Source organism: Ambystoma mexicanum, chromosome 3q, assembly GCF_040938575.1.
Source record: "Ambystoma mexicanum isolate Mex_15411 chromosome 3q, UKY_AmexF1_1, whole genome shotgun sequence".
NCBI lineage: Eukaryota > Metazoa > Chordata > Amphibia > Caudata > Ambystomatidae > Ambystoma > Ambystoma mexicanum.
In genome coordinates this window covers 473,168,402-473,178,557 of record NC_090926.1, presented here as the reverse complement: position 1 = coordinate 473,178,557, position 10,156 = coordinate 473,168,402, and positions in this window count along the sequence as shown.

The window sequence follows — 10,156 nt, the reverse complement described above, 5'->3', positions numbered from 1 at the left end:
GATGACTTTTCCCATAATATGTGCCAGTATAAACATGTTTCATGCTGGTTGTGCCATACTTGTCCATGCCTGCTGCATCAATGGCTGCCAGTACTACCAAATAAGAGCATACTCTCATTGGCTTTTACAAGCACAAAATGCCATGCCACAGTAATATGCTGAGACTGGCTGCACCCCTGTAAGATAGAAATGCCACGTAAGGACACTCATTATGTTGGCTTTACCCTTGATGTCAATACAAAATGGCATGCCTCGGTATAACAATATATCCAGACTGGCTGCACCAAGGTTGACTAGTCTAGCCACAAATTAACACCCATCATGTTTGCTTTACCATTGAAGCCCAGCAACAAAATACCATGGCACAGTGACATAATGAATCCAGACTGGCTGCACCAATGTAGGCCAGTCATTCTACTAAAATGCCATCCAACAGAAATAACATATATCCAGATTGATTGCAACAATGTAGACCAGTCTAGAAATATGATGACATGTACCATGTTAGCTTTACCCTTGATGCCCAGTAAAATATTCCATGCCACAGTAAGAACATACAACCAGAATGGTTCCACCAATGTAGGCCAGTTTGGACACAAATTACACTTGCCATGTTTGCTTTGTCTCTGATGCCCAGTACAATATGCAATGCACAGTACCAAATAATACCAGAAAGGTGTCATAAGGGTTCTGGTTTGTCTTGAGACTAAACTGACATTTGGAAAAGAACTGCCACTAACCTGGATCAAATGAAGCAGTAGTAAAGAAAGATCACCCCAAACCCCCTTTGTCCCTCGCCCGGCGGGACAGGAACCAAGGGGAACAGAGATCTCAGGGAAACCCTCTATGGTAGAACACCCTGGACACTGGAGTGGAGTGCAATGTGTTCCTTGATTCAGTGGCTGGGCAGGAAGTGTTCTGAGGTTGTCTGTATTCTTTGTTGTGTCTTTGTGGAAGATGCCGTTGGACTGATGTCTAAGCAAGTTATGACTAAATGGCAAAGAGACAGATGATTAATATAGGAAGGTAGGTCAGAGAAGACAGAAAAGTGCTTATGGAGCGAGTTCTGACCTGCCCTGAATCTCGCATCCGCATCAAAGTCGTGAGCTTGTATTTTGAAATAGATGCCAGGGAGCAGCTGTCTCTCGGGCATTCTGGTGTGCAGGATAAAGCTGCAGCAGGGAAAGAAGAAATGGTAAGCCACGACCAAGTGCAGGAAGGAGCTAGAAGGTCGCGCAGTGTATGCTTAACATTCCGAGAATGAAAGCGTCCTCGTACAAGAATGGGGAGTCCGGTGACTGTGTGCTGAGAATAGCGGGAATGTGACTTCAATTCCATTCAGAAGGATGGGCAAGAATCTTAGAAGCGAGGGAAAGAAAATAATGTGTGCAACACTAGGAGACAGAGTGTCGGAAAGAAATTGTAGGGAAATTAGAATGTGAGGCACATACCTAGGAACGACCTTTAGAGTGTCAAAAACTGGAGTAGCAACACAGTGAATAGCAGTCCTTCACAGCTGATATGCAGGACATGATGACAGTCGGAATGAATCTTCCGTGCATGCTAGAATGTACACTGACTTGGCAAAAAGGGATGATGAGGTGGCCATCTTGGGGGAAGAATCCAGGTAAGGAGAAAAGCAGTGCACACCCTGACGGCGCATCCAGGACCAGCGCCTGTAAGGGGTCATGACAAAAGGCTTCACCGATGTAGGCCACTATAGCCACACAATAACACCTATTTGTTTGCTTATTTGCTTTAATCTTAATGCACAGTAAATAAAACGGCACATCACAGTATGAAAATATGGCTAAGCTTGATGCCCCATTGTTGGCCAGACTAGCCATGTCACAACATATAGTATGTTGTCTTTACCATTAATGTCCAGCAAAACCATACCATGCCACAGTAAGAAAATATATTTAGCCTGGCCACACCAATGCATGACAGTCTAGCCATGTAGTATCACTTATCGTATTTAACTAACTATTTTCTCTACTCTTGATGCTACTCTCTACTCTTGATGCTTAGTAATACATATCACACTACAGTAAGAGAATAATACCAAAAGGCTTGACCAATGTAGCCAATCTAGCCACATAATAACATTATTTTATTGAACTAGCAGCACTAGTCTAGACTAGCAGCACCAATGTAGGCCATCTAGCTGCATAATTACATTCCTCATATTGGCTTTCCATTTTGATGCCAAGGAAAACGTGCCAATCCACATTAAGCCAACGTATTCAGGCTGGCTACACCAATGTATGCCAGTACCACATATAAATACTCATTTTGGTGCTGTTACCCTTAATGCTTGGTAAAACATGCCATGCCACAGTAACACCAAATATGTTTAGACCAGCCATGCAGTATAGGCTAGTACCACAGAAAAACACTGATGTTGCTGTTATCATTGACGCACAGTAATAAAATGCCATGACACAGTAAGAAATGATGTCCAGACTGACCCACCAATGTAAACTAGTACAATGTAACAATGATCATCAAGCTCCCTTTACCCTTGATGCCCGCTAAAAATATGCCATGCTACAATAAAAACAAATTGACTCATCTGCTCCACCAATGTAGGCTAGTATCACATTTCTTTACTCCTCCCATTACCTTTACCTTTGTGATGTCCAGCAAAAAATCCCATGACACAGTAAAATAAAAAAATGTCCATACTGGCCCTACCAATTTAGGCCAGCAGCACATAAGACTACTCATCGTGTTGCCCTCACCATTGAGTCCCAGAAACAAATGCAATTGCACAGCAAAGACATAAATCCCAACTAGCCCCAACAATGCAGGCCAGTCCAACATATGAACACTCATCATGCAGCCTCCACCCTTGATGCCCATTAAAAAAAGCCATGCCGCTGTATAAATATTCCCAGAATGGCCTCACCAGTGTATGCCAGTACTACGTAAGAACACTCATCATGCTGCATTCAACCGCGAGGGGCAGGACAAAATTCCAATATTGCCATGCCACAGCAAGGACATATGTCAAGACTGGACCCAGCAATGTAGGCCAAAGCCACTAAAGAACGCCAATCTTGCTGCCCTGACTCTTTATGCTCAGTAGAAAATACTATGCCATAGTAAAACATATATGTCTAGACTAGCCACACCAATCTAGACCAATAGCTTGTAAGAACACTCATGATGCCTTGACACTTGATGCCTAGTAAAACATACCATGACACAGCCAATAAAGATATCCCTTAACTACTCTCTCCCATGCCCCCCACCCCAATCAGAGGCTTTATGCCTGTCCTTGCACACATGCATCAGCATCCATACAGCATGTATCCTTCATTCACTTTCAGAATCACACACGTGTCAGCATTCATACAGCATTCATTCTTCATGTTATGCTTGCAGAGTGCTTGGACAAACTATGTCCAGGGTCTTGCTGATTGGCAGTAAGGTAGCAGAATTACCCCCAGCATTTTGCTGGCGGTTTGTGCTCCCCCTTCACTCCAAACCCATAGTTTAGCGGTGTGCTAATGTGGCGGTAATGCAGTGGTAACACTGTTGCCACTGCATTACTACCATTTTTGGCCAGACCGCCAAACACTATAGGCCCAATGTCTCCAATGTAATTTCTGCATTAAAGCTGGGTAGCACAATACATGGTCCATGCTTTGCACATTTTCTACACATCGTGTTGAGAGGTTTTTTCAGCAATTTCTATCCTGTCTGTTATTTGCTTCTTGTGACACAATCTGCTCTCATTTCAGCTAGTCATACAGAAATGTTTTGTGTGTGCTGCAAGTGCAACACAAACTCCCTCAGCTGAAAATGTCTTTGCCACCCATCTTCAACATTGTATATGCTCGACCACCTAAATGAGTACAACAATTTTGTACGTTACTGCATCTACAGCTGCTGAGGCCCACTGTGTCATGTCACCCATATGTTCAAGCTACCAGACCTACCTACGTATGTGTTTCGTTTATATTGTGATGATCACAGCGGCCATAATTGCTGTTTTTCCTTTGCAGGTATTGCTTCTGAAAGAGCCACAATAAGTCCTTACATGTACATTCTGAAAGACTGTTCTGTCCATATATACCTGCCTCCCAAGGTCAGAGGGTGCTTTCTTTTCATGTAACTTACTAAGATATCTTACTGTTTCCTGCTTAATTCCCTTTACGTAAAACCTTACAAAATCCTAACAAATCTGTTTTTGGAGGCTACTTGTCTGGGACAGGGTACTCTGCAGGGTTCCATGTCCATTTTCTCTACAGGTGTAATGAAATAAAAGCGGACTCTAGCGCTGCTGATGTGGTTATTGAACTAGTTTTATAGGGAGGGGTTCCACATGGATCGATTTGTCCAAGTTTATCAAAAAACCTAGGTCCTGAAATAAGGAGACAACCTCACTCCTCAACTGAATGCCCTGATTAAAATACCATTCAAATAGATAAGGAGGCTGATTCTACTGGTTCTGCGGGTTCCTGCTGCTGGCCGCAAGAGTTGTGTAAAACACCAGAGCATAGATGAAATGGAGAAATGTAAAGAAGCTGCCATTGCTGCCACTGGGAGTAATGCATAATTAAGATCCAGATGAACTAGCCAGTCACCGGGTCCCAACATGTCTTGCAGCAACACAATCGTCTCTATCCTGAAATTACGAAAGAGAACACATTGTTTGAGTGGTTAACTTGGCGTTAACCCCTGGTCCTCTTTCGAAACTAAGACGATGTTGCCGTACAAATTCTTTGGGGAATGATATATTTTGTGCATGGCTTTTCTCCTCAGGAGCACCGAGATCGTTAACTGAATCAATGTACACTGTTCTTAGGAAAGAAGAAACTATTGAGGGAAGGGATGCTTGCAAAGGGGAGGCTGAACTCTGCACCATTTGCAATGTTCAATGATCCTGAGAATTGTTCATCCAATACGACAGAAAGAACTGAACACTATGCCCACATGAGAAAAATGTACTTAGTACCTGTAAATGCGCTGGCATGACATCCACACACATGATCTTTGGAGCATGCTCCTTCTTGGGATCTGGCGTCACCCAATACTGGAAACTGCCTAAATCATAGGGGCCATAATGCTTTGGCCCCTGGGTCAATTGGGCACAAAAACCTGGGCTGTCCCTGCCACGACCAGACTATATAAATGCAACTTCAAAAAATGTGGTTCAGCAACCGTAAGAGTAAGAGTACTAAGCCTGATGAAGTTTGAGTAGAAAGCGGAATGCGTGGCGTTTTTAACCCGGATGGGTGTACAAGGAAATTGCTAACGTTTTTGGATTCGGGACATTGCAAGGAATTATACCTGCTCGAATCCAGGACCCTGATAGATGGGAGATTTTTCATCTCTGATGGGGCGACCTCCTATTCCTGAATACTAGAGATTCTGCCAATTTAACAAGAAGAAATCAGACCACACACAAAATTGGTGCATGTCTCCAGCCCTGAAGAAAGTGGTGACATTCATCTCTATACCACTGAAACCGTTGGCTTCTCTTGCGACCTGAGTAGACAAATACGGATCAGGGAGATCCCTACATCAGATAGTATTCTGATCCCAGTATCAAGAAGGGATCGCCATTTTAATCAACTGTGGAACGGAGTTCATACACGAAGAAACAGACCTCCGAACCCCTTCGGACTATCATCTTCAACTATCATCTTCGACTATCATCGGTCCAGGTCCGATACGCTACATTTTAACTAGTTGCAAAATCCAAAAAACGCAAATAAAAAAAATGAATGTTTGGAAAACAACACAGAAAACAAATAAAACTGTGTGTAACCATGAAGGCAAAACTCAGGAAGTTATAACCATGGATTAATTCCAAAGGAGAAGTAATAATAGAATAAATGTGACTCGGATTTGAGTGTGATATGGCGACAGGGAAAATTCGAGGTCTTGATTCCCAATTCAGGTTCTAGTTTTGTGGATACCTCAGCAACACCTGTGCCATCACCAATAAGGAGAAGGTGGACACATATTGACTAGCATCCTTCCCCATAGCATTCTCAAAAGATGACCTCCCCAGAGCAATCTGTACTATTCTGACAATTTCGGATTGATTTACATTAAAATAGCTTTTCATCTCTGTTGAATAAAACACATTGGCACCCCACCCATAAAACGCAATGCTTGTTGCACCAAACCACTGACCAGTTCTGAATCTAGGGGTTCTTCTGTCTCTTGAGCTGACAGAGTAATGTCTATAATTTTCATCAGGGGACCTGCTGCATTCAGCATTCAGGTTTGGCATCAAGCTTGGACCTGATCTATATCCCTCAACAAATCTTTACCATATTGTGAGAATTTGCTAAACGTGGAACCTCACACAGGTGCACATGCACTTTCCCTTGAATAACTGGTCATGGGCACGCTACCTAACCTTCTATTTTGTCTTCCAGATGGGTACAATTTATAAAAAAAAAATAGTGGGTACAGTTCACCACACATGGTAGATAGAGGGTGATATTCTATGTACTGGGGTCTGACGAATGAGTTGGATTAAACATCCATTTATAAACAACTGATCTCTTATTAGATGAACAGAACTTCCTGGGTCAGTGTCTGGGACACATACATACAAATTGCCAAGGGATCCTATGGGTTCAGGTCCAGGGCAGTGCCTTAAGACATATTAATGGGGAGCTTACATCATTCAGCTGTTGGTGAGTCTAGAACAATGTTAGCCTTGGCACTTCTAGCCACTACATGGCCTCCATGATCTATTGTGCGATTTTACATCACCTGTTTGAGGCGCATCTGATGTCACCTTAGAACTGGAATTCCTGGGCTGACACGAAGACGATTGTTATGTCTCTGAGAGCTCTCTGGATATGTATATTTCTGTTACCATTAGCACACATATGTCTTCACCCAACATCACCATGTTGAATGGCCTGGTTGTGACAGGAACGACCATGTTGATCACTGTCCAGTTGCCTTAAACCTGCATGTGCCAATGACTTGCCAATATTTTGGGAAGTAGAGACTGTGGAAGCGAACGATCTTGATATGGAATTACTTGTAGAATAGTCAATCAATTAAGCCGGATTATCATCCCATAACTCATCCTCTTTAATAATGGGTCATGACGTCTTCAGCTGCTGTCTGCAGTTGTTGCTTCTGCATCTTCTGTCCTTCTCTCTCATTGCATTCCATAATATTGCCTTGTCTAACTTCCTCCTGAATCTCTGAATTGCATTGTGTCTCTAGCAGGGTTGGACTGGCCTAGGGGGAACTCTGGAGATTTCCCGGTAGGCCTCTGCACCCTGGGCCTTTTTTGTGTGGTATTCCACATTTTCCCATAGGAAAAGGGTTGGACCTGCTGAAAATGTCTAATATGGGGCCACTTTGGAAATTATTTCCAGGGCCTCATTGGCTCCCAGTCCATCCCTGGTGTCTAGCCACCTTTCTGAGCGCATAACATTCCATTTCTTTGGTCCTTTCTTTTAAAGGATTCTATATGGTATCCTCGCTGTGCATAAAAATGCATGGGGGAATTGAGGGAGATTCCAAAGTTCTTTTCCCTAATTTGAGCAGCAGTGTATGCATCTGCAAAAGTGCACGCATGTTCATGTGTTTGTGTGTTTACGTTCATGCATGAATGTCTTCCTGCTTGCTTAGTTATCTGAAGTGTGATATGTGGGGCAAAAAGAATCATCACTGTCCCACATCAAATACATATTAATCCTTTAGCCCATGGTGCTAAGTCTGTATGAGTATGCTAGTTGTTGCACGTACGCACACGCGTGATACTGAAACTGAAGCTTGAATATACAAACATAGTATTCCCAAAAAGAACACAATTGGGCGCTTTGAAAGACAATTTACTTGATGTATACGTGCCTTATAAATGCACCATGAATAAATAAATAAAGCTTCATTTCTGTATGTTTTAAAATTCCATGAAAACCACATAAAACAAAAATAGATTAAAATGTACTGATCCCATCATAAGATGCCGCAATTTGTATAACACAAAATGTAACCGCTGTTAAGGTATAGCAATACATACATAAATAAGTAACTTTTTAATGTCAGATGCATACTTATCAAGATCTGGGAGTTGAAAAGAAAATAACCCCAGACGGTGGTACACAGCAAGCATATACAATAGGCTGAATTGGTCAGGCACAAAAAGGAGGGGTTGGGATTCTAGCAGGGATAATGGGCCTCATTAAAACGAGTGCGGCTGTGGAATGAACGGTGCTGGTAAGGGACCGGCACCGTTCTTAAAGGACTGCCTCATTACGAGGTCTGCAGCGGGACCCGCTCTGTACGCCTGGCCAGACCAAACTTGCAGAGCGGGACCCGCTAGCAGACCAGGATGCTAACAACGGGCCCGTCATTAACGGGCCTGTTGTTAGCATCCTCCCCATTCCCATTGAGCCCTAATGAGAATGGGAATGTACCGGGTCCGGGTCCCGTGAAAGGGAATTACTGGGCCCTCCAATGTCAGAATGGCCCTGTAAGTCCACTTTGGCGGGACCCGGACCCGGTAACCGGTTTGAGGGTAACCATGGCGCTAAAAACGGCATGGCTACCTCCAAACTCGTAATGAGGCCCAATGTCCTGCTGCTGAACTAATACAAGACACTAAGTCATAATAGGAGCATCCATAGCATACTTTAGAATTCCCAAACCCTTCACACTCAGGGAAATGCTTCTTTTGGGGGTGGTGCCAGTGCATTCGGCAGCTGCGAATGAAGCAAATACTGCCTACTTGAAAAATAGGCAGCGCGTTGCCCCGCGAGCCAACAGCTGCTCTCTTGCAGCTCCGGAGTGTGTGCAAATCGCTGCCATTTTTCAAACGCTCTTTCTCGAGATACTGAAGTTTGTGTAATGAACGTCATTTCCTACACGCCAGAGCGTTTAATATTGATATCAACGGTGCGCTCAATTAACTTCTGTTTCCTTTTCACACGCGCAGAAGGAGTTTTAGACAAGGATTCATTCACTTAGCGGCCGCTTTTAAATCACTAAAGATTTGTGTCTTGCTAACTGACAGAGCAGTGCACGCAATGTTACTGAAATTAAAAGCAGTAACTGTTGAGCAAAACTGGATTTTATTTTGGTCATGGGCAGAAAAATGCAATCAATATATTTGTATTTATAATAAGAGGCTTTGAAACATACACTTTTATTCAGGGTATGTGTTACAGTGAGTGATATGGTGTATAGAATGTTTTCCCTAGTAAACGTCTCTCCATAACCAATGTAAATTAAGCGCAAACGACATTAATTGCCATTTTTTAGAATTGGTTTCCTGTTTTTCTGCTAGATTGGGTTTAAATCCATTGCATCTGCATTTCAATCCCTAAAGAATGATGGAGTGCCACCAGGGGGCACTCTGGAGGTTTCCTGGTAGGCCTCTGCACCCTGGGCCTCTTCTGTGCGGTTACCCAGGGGTGGACTGGCCTATAGGCAACTCTGGAGGTTTCCTGGTAGGCCTCTGCACCCTGGGCCTCTTCTGTGCGGTTACCCAGGGGTGGACTGGCCTATAGGCAACTCTGGAGATTTCCTGGTAGGCCTCTGCACCCTGGGCCTCTTTTGTGCCGTATATCCATATCCAAATTTTCACATAGGAAAAGGGCTGGGCTTGCTAAAGTGTATGAGGCAGCTTTCGCATTTTTTTTGTCAGCACTTTTGGTTCCCAGTCCACCCTTGAGTCCCACACGGAAGACACACAAAGTTCCGAACAGAGCTCATGTTGCCTCGTTATTCTGCCAGATCTCTTTCATCCGTGCCCGTCTGTTGTGCAGCCCGGTCTGCGTCCACCCCGCAGCATAACCTCAAATCATTGAGGTCCAGTCTCTATCACTGGGAAACCTCTGTTGCAGTGAACACAAGTCGTCGTATGAATCGCACGCTCTGAACCTTTTTAGTTAGAATAGAGGATGCGGCAACAAGAGTCTAAGAACCTGTGCTTCGTTTGATATGGCTGAGAAATGAAGGGGTACTCGAAATTTGAACTAGAATCCCCGGTCCTGATGAAAGTGGTCTAGTTGTGGTATTCACTGAAACCGGTTGAATTATTTTTGGGGATTGTATTTTTTCTTTTTCTTTTTTTTATTTGTGCATTTATTTCAGCGCGTAAAACCCTGAGGCATCTAAACGCTAGTTACAGAAAGTGCCTGTTACAAGATAAAGAAGATGC